Below are 10,936 nucleotides of genomic sequence, written 5' to 3' on the forward strand. Positions count from 1 at the left end.
AAAATGGAGGAGAAAAGCTTTACATATTGTCACGGAGTCGTGACGTGACCAAAGACAGGAAACTTCGTGTTGGGATTTAACTGTTTATTTGGGCGAACCTGTGCCCGGTTAAGGGAAACTCTAATTACAGCAGCAGTCTTGCACATATAGCAGTCTCGGACTGATACAAAGAGAAATTTATTAACTTCAAACTCAAAAAAACTCTTTACATCACTTATTCATACAGTGCTCGTTTAAACACCCCTCTTGTGCTCTATGGGGCATACAAACTCCATTGTCCATAGAGGAAACTAGCGGCACATACACAGATCTATACATATATATATATATACATACATACACACATATATATACGTATACATATATACATACATATATATACACATACACACACATATACATACACATACATACATATACATGTACACATACATACATACAAGTTTGTGGTGAACTACGCATACATTCGTAAAAAACCACAAATATATATTTACAATCACATATACATATATTTACAACAGATCGTGAACATGGGTAGGCATATATACAATACTTCGACTGGCGCTATACATACACTTGTAACACAATGTTTTGGGGAGAAGGGGTTAGTATGGGATTATGGGGGTACGGAGTTTCGCACCTCTGACGAAAAAAACTTTGTGTGCCAGCGGCGAAGGACTGATAGCGGCGAACGCAGCGTCGGCCTTCGATCAACAACTGACAAGCGGCGAAGCGTGTCGACATTTATACCCTTGCCGTCGAATGTTCTAGCGTTATCGCTGGCGGTGGCGTAGGTTCCAGAACAATCTGTACCGTTCGCACAGTGGGCGTGATCTTATCGAAATGATCTACTACAGTCCGGAACTTTCTCGAAACCTGCAGGCACGGTTTGCGCCGAGAATCGTGTGGTGTTTCCGAACGATAACAAAAACTTGTGAAATGGAACGTGGCATTGCCCCCCTCTGAAAAAAGGCATCGTCCCGATGCTTTAACTAAAGATGAAGGTACAATAATAATGCAAGAAAGTACAATGAATAAATTACAATACAACAATAATACAAAAAACACTGTTTCAGTTTGTTAACGTGCATGAAACGACTTTAGGCGCGCGACATAGACGACTTCAGGTCGCGATCGGCGTCGTTGAGAGTTCGTGATGCCGTCGGGGACAACCTCGTAATCAAGTGGGCCGAGACGTCGAACCACCCTGTATGGTCCGAAGTACCGTCGCAGAAGCTTTTCACTTAGTCCACGTCGGCGTATCGGCGCCCACACCCAAACACGTTCGCCAGGCTGGTATTCCACGAAGCGTCGTCGAAGGTTGTAACGGTGGCTGTCGGTCGTCTGTTGATTCTTGATACGGAGACGCGCAAGTTGTCGGGCTTCTTCGGCGCGTTGAAGGTACTCGCTCACATCGAGGTTTTCTTCGTCGGTGACGTTGGGTAACATGGCATCGAGCGTCGTTGCCGGGCTCCTTCCGTAGACCAATTTGTATGGAGATATCTGCTTCGTCTCCTGCACCGCCGTGTTGTATGCGAAGGTCACATACGGAAGAATGGCGTCCCACGTCTTGTGTTCGACATCGACGTACATTGACAGCATGTCGGCGATCGTCTTGTTAAGCCGCTCGGTGAGGCCGCTGATCTGTGGGTGGTACGCTGTCGTCCGGCGAAGGTTTGTTTGGCTGTATGCCAAGATCGCTTGAGTTAAGTCGGCAGTGAATGCCGTTCTTCTGTCGGTGATAAGGACCTCCGGGGTACCGTGACGTAGGACGATATTTTCGACGAAGAACTTAGCTACCTCGGATGCACTGCCTTTTGGCAGGGCTTTTGTCTCGGCGTAGCGGGTGAGGTAGTCGGTAGCTACCACGATCCACTTGTTTCCGAAAGCCGACGTCGGGAACGGCCCCAGTAGGTCCATACCAATCTGCTGGAAAGGTCGGCAAGGTAGATCAATTGGCTGCAGAAGTCCCGCTGGCCTTGTCGACGGTGTCTTGCGTCACTGACAGTCCCGGCATGTCCTCACATAACGAGTGACGTCGGTGGTAAGACGTGGCCACTAGTACCTTTCTTGTATCCTCGCGAGCGTGCGGGAAACACCGAGGTGCCCTGCCTTCGGATCGTCGTTCAGGGCCTGCAGGAGTTCTGGTCGCAGAGCTGAGGGCACCACAAGGAGGTACTTAGCTTGAAGCGGTGAAAAGTTTTTCTTTTGTAGAAGACCGTTTCGTAGAAAGAACCACGCAAGTGCGCTTCGGGACTTCGGCGGTCCTGCCTTCGAGGTATTCTATTAGGGCTTTAAGTTCCGGGTAGGCCCGCTGTCGCTCAGCGAAGTCGTCGGTAGTTATCGTTCCCAAGAAGTAGTCGTCATCCGAGTCGTCGGGTAGCGGTTGGTCGACAGGCGCACGAGAGAGACAGTCAGCGTTGGAGTGTTTTTTGCCGGACTTGTAAATGACAGTAATGTCATATTCTTGAAGTCTCAGGCTCCATCGTGCGAGGCGACCTGAAGGGTCCTTCAAGGTGGCTTGCCAACACAAGGCGTGGTGGTCGCTCAGAACTTTGAAGGGCCTGCCGTAGAGGTAGGGGCGAAATTTCGACGTAGCCCAGATGATGGCGAGGCACTCCTTTTCTGTTGTGGAATAATTTGCTTCTGCTTTGCAGAGCGATCGGCTGGCGTAACTAATAACCCTTTCAAGTCCGTAAGCCCTCTGCACAAGAACGGTGCCAAGACCTACGCTGCTTGCGTCAGTATGTATTTCTGTCTCGGCGAATTCGTCGAAATGGGCAAGTAACGGAGGTGTCTGGAGGCGATGTTTAATCTCCTGGAAAGCGTGTTCCTGTGGCGTTTCCCACTTGAACTCTGAGTCGGCCTTGGTAAGGTTAGTGAGAGGATCGGCGATGTGGGCGAAATTTTTCACGAACCGCCTATAATAGGCGCACAGGCCCAGAAATCGGCGTATAGCCTTCTTGTCAGTGGGCAGCGGGAAGTCGGCGATGGCGGCTGTTTTCCGGGGATCGGGACGAACTCCAGACTTGCTGATAACGTGTCCCAGAAACAAGAGTTCCTCATACGCAAATCTGTACTTTTCTGGCTTCAGTTTGAGTCCGGACGTCTTGATGGCTTGAAGTACAGCTTCAAGGCGCCGAAGATGCTCGTCGAAACTCGAGGAAAACACGACGACGTCGTCCAAGTACACAAGGCAAGTCTGCCACTTCAATCCTGCCAGTACTGTATCCATAACGCGTTGAAAAGTTGCAGGCGCTGAGCAAAGCCGAAGGGCATCACCTTAAACTCGAAGAGGCCGTCCGGTGTTATAAACGCCGTCTTCTCTCGGTCTCTTTCGTCGACTTCGATTTGCCAATAGCCAGTCTTGAGGTCCATTGACGAGAAGTACTTGGCGTTATGGAGCCGATCAAGTGCGTCGTCTATTCGTGGGAGAGGATACACGTCCTTTCTTGTGATTTTGTTCAGGCGGCGATAGTCGACGCAGAAACGTAGGGTCCCATCCTTTTTCTTCACTAACACCACGGGGGACGCCCACGGACTTTTGGACGGCTGGATAATGTCATCTCGCAGCATTTCATCAACTTGTCTCTTCATTGCCTCACGTTCTCGCGTCGAAACCCTGTACGGACTCTGACGGTTTTGTCTGGCATTTTCTTCGGGTATGATTCGATGTTTCGTGATTGGGGTCTGCCGAATTTTCGATGACGACGAAAAGCAATCTTCGTATTGCAGGAGCAGGGCCTGGAGCTGTTCTTGCTTATCAATCGGAAGTCTTGGATTGACGTCGAAAGCTATGGGAGGGGCTCGGTTCCTCTGAGCAGGTTCCGCAGAATCGGCGAGGGCGAAAGCACTGGTGGCTTCGACAATTTCTTCGATGTATGCGACCGTTGTTCCTTTGTTCACATGTTTGTACTCATTGCTGAAATTCGTGAGCATAACCGTTGCTTTGCCTCCCCGCAGCTCTGCAATTCCTCTTGCGACGCAAACATTTCGGGTGACCAACAGATGCTGACTGCCTTCAACGACGCCTTCCAAGTCAGGTGATTTAGGAGCGCCGACTGAAATAATGACGCTTGAGCGAGGCGGAATGGTGACTTGTTCTTCCAACACATTCAAGGCATGGTGTCCTGACGGCGTGCGCGGCGGTAGTGCTTCTTCTGTGGATAACGTTATCGACCTTGTTTTTAGGTTGATGACAGCACCATGGAGGCATAAGAAGTCCATGCCAAGGATGACATCTCTCGAGCAACCCGGTAGGACTACGAAGTCTGTAGGATAAATACGGCCGTTAATGGTGACTCTCGCTGTGCAGATTCCTGCAGGCGTTACGAGATGACCTCCGGCAGTGCGGATTTCAGGGCCTTTCCAAGCTGTCCTAACTTTCTTTAACTTCGCGGCGAATGACCCACTGATGACAGAATAGTCGGCTCCAGTATCGACGCGAGCAGTCACACTGTGGTCGTCGATAAGAACGTCGAGATCGCTAGTTCGCCGTTTCGCGTTACAGATAGGGCGTCGCGTCGGTTCACTGCTGAGTCGGTTTGTTCCGCTGCATCCCTGTGGCGTCATCGGGTCACCTTCGGTAAGTGAGCTTTTGCCTTCAGGGCTTTGCCTAGTTGGTGTTTTGTTCAAAAAGCTCCGTCGCGTCGGCGTCATCATCGGAGGATCTTCGGTAGTTCGTCGCACAGCAACCGCACCTCCATCGGTTGCTGCCCTTAGTTTCCCGGATACGGGCTAGGAGACAGGCCCCGCGTTGGGCCAGAGTACGGCCGGGGGTGCGGTGACATGCGGCGGCTGGGCGACGGCGAACGGGAAGGACTTCGTGGTGTCCATTGAGTTCCTGCCAGGTAGTCGGCGATGTCACGTGGCCGATCTCCTGGCTGCGGACGCGGTGCATTGACGGCGAAGCCACGCAGTCCCATCTGTCGGTACTGGCAACGGTGGTATGTGTACCCGGCCTCGCCGCAGTGGTAGCAGAGCGGGTGGTTGTCAGGTTTACGCCAAACGTCCGTTTTCCTCGGTGCACTGCGCTGGCCCGCTGGGGAACGGTAGGACGTTGGTTGGGGTGGTGGCGGCGGTGGCGTCTGGCGACGGAAGTGTGACGGGGCGGCGTTTTGGCGTGGACGGGGAGGAGCGTTGTGGCGCACTGCAGCGGCGTAGCTCATAGTTTCTGGCTCGGGCGGCGGTGTTTCGGGAATTCGAAGCGATTGCCGGACTTCTTCTCGCACAATGTCGGCGATCGAATCCACTTGAGGCTGCGCCGAAGGCAACAGTTTGCGCAGCTCTTCCCGCACGATCGCTCGGATCGTTTCACGCAGGTCGTCGGAGTCACTGGCTTGAGCAGCAGCGCATTCTGGAGTCAGGCGACGATTATACTGTCTGGTGCGCATGTCCAGCGATTTTTCGATGGTGGTCGCCTCGGATACAAATTCTTGGACGGTGTTCGGTGGATTCCTCATTAGTCCCGCGAAGAGCTCCTGTTTGACCCCTCGCATGAGGAAACGAACTTTATTTTCCTCAGGCATGTCTGGGTCAGCGTGACGGAATAGGGGGGTCATCTCCTCTGTGAAAATTCCAACCTTTTCATTTGGTAGCTGAACCCGGGTCTCGAGTAGAGCAGCGGCCCTCTCTTTGCGAGCGACGCTTGCGAACGTTTGCAGAAAGGCGCCGCAGAAGACATCCCACGTTCGGAGCGTGGACTCCCGATTCTCTAGCCAGGTCCTTGCGGTGTCTTCCAGGTAGAAGTACACATGACGGAGCTTTTCTTCGTTGTCCCAGTGGTTGAGGGCGGCCACACGGTCGTATGTTTCTAGCCAGGTTTCCGGGTCTTCAAACGATGAGCCATGGAACGTAGGTGGTTCTCTGGGTTAATGAATGACGATCGTGGGCTGGAACGCTCCGGTTGTCATTGTCGCTGCGGTCGAGGTCATGGTCTTGGTCTTCCGCGGCTTGTCTTGTAGAAGGCCGTACTCCGGTGGGAGACCTTGCTGTCGGCGGCTCGTTCGCTGCTCTTGGTTGGCGTCGGTGTCTTCTCCGCGACGGGGGCTGGGTTCACGGCTTGACGGGGGCGTCCGGTACATGAACGAAGCAGCACCTCCACCAGATGTCACGGGGTCGTGACGTGGCCAAAGACAGGAAACTTCGTGTTGGGATTTCACTGTTTATTTGGGCGAACCTGTGCCCGGTAAAGGGAAAGTCTAATTACAGCAGCAGTCTTGCACAGATAGCAGTCTCGGACTGATAGCGGCGAACGCAGCGTCGGCCTTCGATCAACAACTGACAAGCGGCGAAGCGCGTCGGCATTTATACCCTTGCCGTCGAATGTTCTAGCGTTATCACTGGCGGTGGCGTAGGTTCCAGAACAATCTGTACCGTTCGCACAGTGGGCGTGATCTGATCGAAATGATCTACTACAGTCCGGAACCTTCTCGAAACCTGCAGGCGCGGTTTGCGCCGAGAATCGTGTGGTGTTTCGGAACGATAACAAAAACTTGTGAAATGGAACGTGGCAATATGGTGGGTTTGGGAAAAACACATGCGAAGTTGAAAGCTTTACTAAAGAATATTATGTTTGAAATATTGTGATAGGAACTGAGGGGGTGCGCATAGGTGGCATTGCTTTGTTTTTTATCATTGTGGAAACATTACATGAATTACAGTAAAGGCTCTGTTTTCAACCTTCAATATTTCAGAAAATTGGCCATTGTTGATGTTACCCTTAGTCTTGGCCACCAGATTCAATGTTTAATGCCATCAAACCCTCGTTGTTCTGTCACATTAGGACACAACCTAGTTGATTCGGAGGATCTTCCGGCGAACCAAAAGTAAAACATAAAAAATCTCAACACAAGAGATTGAAAATAGCATTTGCAGACTACTGAAAAGAGGTGGTCTGATCTGCATCGCTGTCTTCATCAGTTAGTGACCTCAGCATTATCTGCACATTGATCTGGCACTCAGCAGCTTCGTTTTAATTCTATTCAATGAACACTTAGTGTCACAAAACTGCAGCGTGGTGGAAGCTGTTGAATATGAAAAGCTTTTAGCGGAGGTCGGAATGCGGACACAAAACTAGTATTCTAGATAGCAGTGCACAAACTCTTTGTAGCCCGCCACTTTAATTGTGAAAGAACTATCTGTATAGGCACGTAGTGATGGTAATGACAGAGAGGTATACGTAAAAGGAGAGAAGTGCAGAGTATGTTTAGGGGCTGATAAACATGGGAGTCTAAATATTGTTGTTTTGACGAAGTCACAGGACCGCAAAAATAGCAGCTGGCGCACCGCTGCACACCAAGATACGTACAAAATTTACTTATTCATCGAGAGTCTACTGATGTAGCAGAATATTAGTCATTGTTTTCTCGCTTTCGATGAGTTGGAATCCAGCTAATTTAGAAGTTTTTTCTTGTCCTATGTACTTATACTCAATAAGCTATAACTGTGCCAAAATTGTTGGGTAAAAAGACACTGGCAATCAAAAATGTGAGAACAATGTCTGAATAAAGCTGAACATACTGACGCAGTTGCCCGCCTGGTTTTTCATTTCGTTTAACCTCCCTGTCCTTCCTCATTTATTCCTCCTCCTTTATTTTATTTTTCTTTATGTTATTTACAAAATGCTGTAAACTCTTCTTGAGGGTTATCACAAGAGTGGAAAAGATACAATCTTTTTTACAAGCAAGGCAATGCAGTGGCAATATAGGAAGAGTACATAAGAAACGAACACAAGAGTAATTACATCATGACGTGCAAGCGTCGCAATCATGGAACTAACTGATGCATATATCATACAGGAATAGCAATACATTGCCTACAACCAAATGATAAACAAAATAAAATAAATTGTTATACTGTGGTTGCTTTCACCCGTATGCAATTAGGTTAGCACATAGAACTTGGGGCACCGACATGAGATTTCCAACTCTTTATAAAAATTTTTGGAGTGTTGGCTTTGCTACAGTAGCTGAATCAAGCCCATTCCGCTCTCTTATTACGCGAGGGAAAACTGAAAACCTGAAGGTATTGTTACGGCACAAATATTTTTCGAAGATCAGGTTGTTGTTTCGGCGCACTTTCCCTTTTGCTTTTATAGTAGCGAAGGCGGAGACATTAGTTTTAAAGCGGCCGTTCAACAATTGGTAAAAGAACTTAAACCGATGTATTTTTGTTCTATCGCAAAGCGCAGGCAAATCTGCTTGGAGCACAAGCTCGGAAGGTGAATCCGTTCGCTTATAGCGGTTAAAGATAAATCTGACCGCCTTGCGCTGCACGCTCTCGAGCAAAGTTATGTCAGTATTTGTTGAAGAAAACCACACTATATTCGCATATTTTAGCATAGGTCATATGAAGGTTATGTAGGATAAGCGCTTCGCATCTGTGGCAGCGTAGCGTAGGGTCCGTTTTAGAAAAAACAACTTGTTCATTGCCTTTTTTGTCACTTGTTGTACATGCGCAGTCCATTTGAGGTCAGATGATATTAGAAGCCCCAAATATTTATACTGGGTTGCTGTGCGAAGTGTGACACCATTAGGCGAGTATAGAAATAATAGTTTGCTTTTCTTTCTGCTTACAATCATCACGACCGTTTTTTTTTTCAGAAATAATATCCATCTGCCAATCTTGGCACCACTGGGCTATGTCGATAAGGGATCTGTTAAGGGCAACCTGATCGTCAATGTGCTTGATTTCACTGTAAATCATGCAGTCATCTGCAAACAGTCTAATTTTAACGTTTAGTGATTCAACAATGTCATCAATTAATAACAGGAGCAAGAGATTAAGACTTTCACAATGTTCCAACCAAAAATAGGATTATTTTCCTATGTTTCAGAACCCTCCCCGATGAGAGGGTTCTGAAACGTCTGAAAATAAACCTATCTTTAGTTCGAACATTGTGAAAGTCCTGGTGTATGAATAGCCTATGAATGTATAATCGGTAACAAGAAACGAACAACTGCGGGAAATCGTGCCATGGGTGATAGGGTGAAGTGCAGAAAGGCAGGCAGAGGCTTTGCGAATGACAAGGCTAGACCTTCGTTACTACAGAATGGAAAACTTGGGTGTGGCAGCCTATTCCCACAGCCCAGCTCTACGGATATAAAAAAGAGTTGAAATATCTATCTAGAACATGTTGGTTCAGGTTAGTTGGTAATCCATAAGTATGATTTTTTTTGCATATAATTCTAACTACAGCAAAATAGACACGGGAGGCCCAGGCGCCAATTTCATATCGTGTTTATGTACATTTTGTATCATTGTCTTTCACACGTATTCAGCACCAGAAAGCTGATAGTTGTCTAGGATAATAAAAAATAGGAAAAAGCTCAACCGACGAAACAAATTGCAAAATAAACAAAAACCTTTAAAACAAGTGTAAAGGGGTTGGGAAAACAAAAATTTCTTAGGCTGGTTAAGTAACACATTTTGCTGAGAAATATTTTTCAGGGCGCAGAGACAAACTTGAGGCAGTTGTGCCATTTCAGCTGCGTGTAATATGAGGCTGGAACTATACTTGACAACGAGGGTATGAAATTGAAATCAAGGTAGACCAAAACAAAATATGGTTGAAAAAATTGGCGGGCACAATGAAATATACATCCAGACAGCTGATTTTCTGGGTTAGATGTGTAATGCTTCTCTGTTCTTCAATCCATGGAGAGGAGGGTCAACTATTTTGCCTGCCTGAAAGAAGTCATGAAAAGGCTGTGTCCGAGTTTTTATGCTTCTCGGAGAACAAAAAGGCTCACATAGTAGTTTTCTTGTACACAATTGAAAGAAACAGATGAACACCAAGTATTACGCGCTAAGGTAACACGTCCCGCTGGTGCACCTGGGATGACATTCTGCTTTTAGTGGACTGATAGGGCCATGGCGCATATTTATTCTCATTTCGATACTTGTCATGAGTAGTTCTTGTCTGACATAACAAGAAGGCCGTGCACTAGGTGAACTCAGTTTCATTTTCGCCCTTAAAGGAACCGACAACTGCCCAGAATAGGAAATCAGATGACTGCCCTGATGGAGAAATTGTCCCTCAATGAAACTCATACCAACCATATTTTTTCGTGGGAAGTGGAGCTTTATTTCTATTTCTTCATTCAAATTCGCAATTAGCCTGTGGTGCCACGTGGTGGCCACAACTTCGATTATCCGAGCTGCACTGTTACGTGACCGTAAACTAGTGTTCGCAGGGAACGCTGTTTCAGTTAGTATTGAATTTGCTTCTTTATAGTAAAACATATTATTCTATAAGAATGTACTTATCGGCCGGCTTAATTAGTGCGCAAAAAATGGCCCCGCGTTCACACTACGAAATGATCCATGCTCACCAGCGCGTCTTCATCAACTTTTCTACAACGCTCATGAAACCGTGCTGCAATTTTGAGATCACTACGTTTTCGGAATGACTTAATTTTTACCTACGCTTTGCCTTAGAGATTGCGCGCAGTGGCGTTTTCGGTGACTTCATTTGGCTCGTGTGTCGAGAGAGTAATGACAACGGGACGAGCCATCCACGAAACAGGCGCATCAACCTTGGGCGAAGGCGCACGTAATGCAACACAAATACAGGGAAGCTGTATAAAGCCACGTCGTCTCATTGTTACGGCTTGTTATTTTCGAAAATATTGGTAAACCTTAAAATAAGCGTGGATAAGCATAGTTACCGGAACTCCTGCGAAAGCAAGACAATGACAGCGTGCGCATGTCACTAGAAGCGTTACCAGCATTGCTATCAATTCTCAGTGTTGCTGGTCAAAAGAGCGCGTCAGTGTTCAGAGCCTTTCAAATTGAAAAACACTGCTTTAAAAATAACTAAGTATTTTTGGAAATAACTACTACAGCTGCGAACAGTGCGAAGGGTAAGCTCTTCGTCCTGCAGGAGAAAACTGGGTAGAAAAAAAGCAGTTGTTGGTCCTTTAACGTTCAATTA

This window comes from Rhipicephalus microplus, chromosome 1 (genome assembly GCF_043290135.1).
Source record: "Rhipicephalus microplus isolate Deutch F79 chromosome 1, USDA_Rmic, whole genome shotgun sequence".
Lineage (NCBI taxonomy): Eukaryota > Metazoa > Arthropoda > Arachnida > Ixodida > Ixodidae > Rhipicephalus > Rhipicephalus microplus.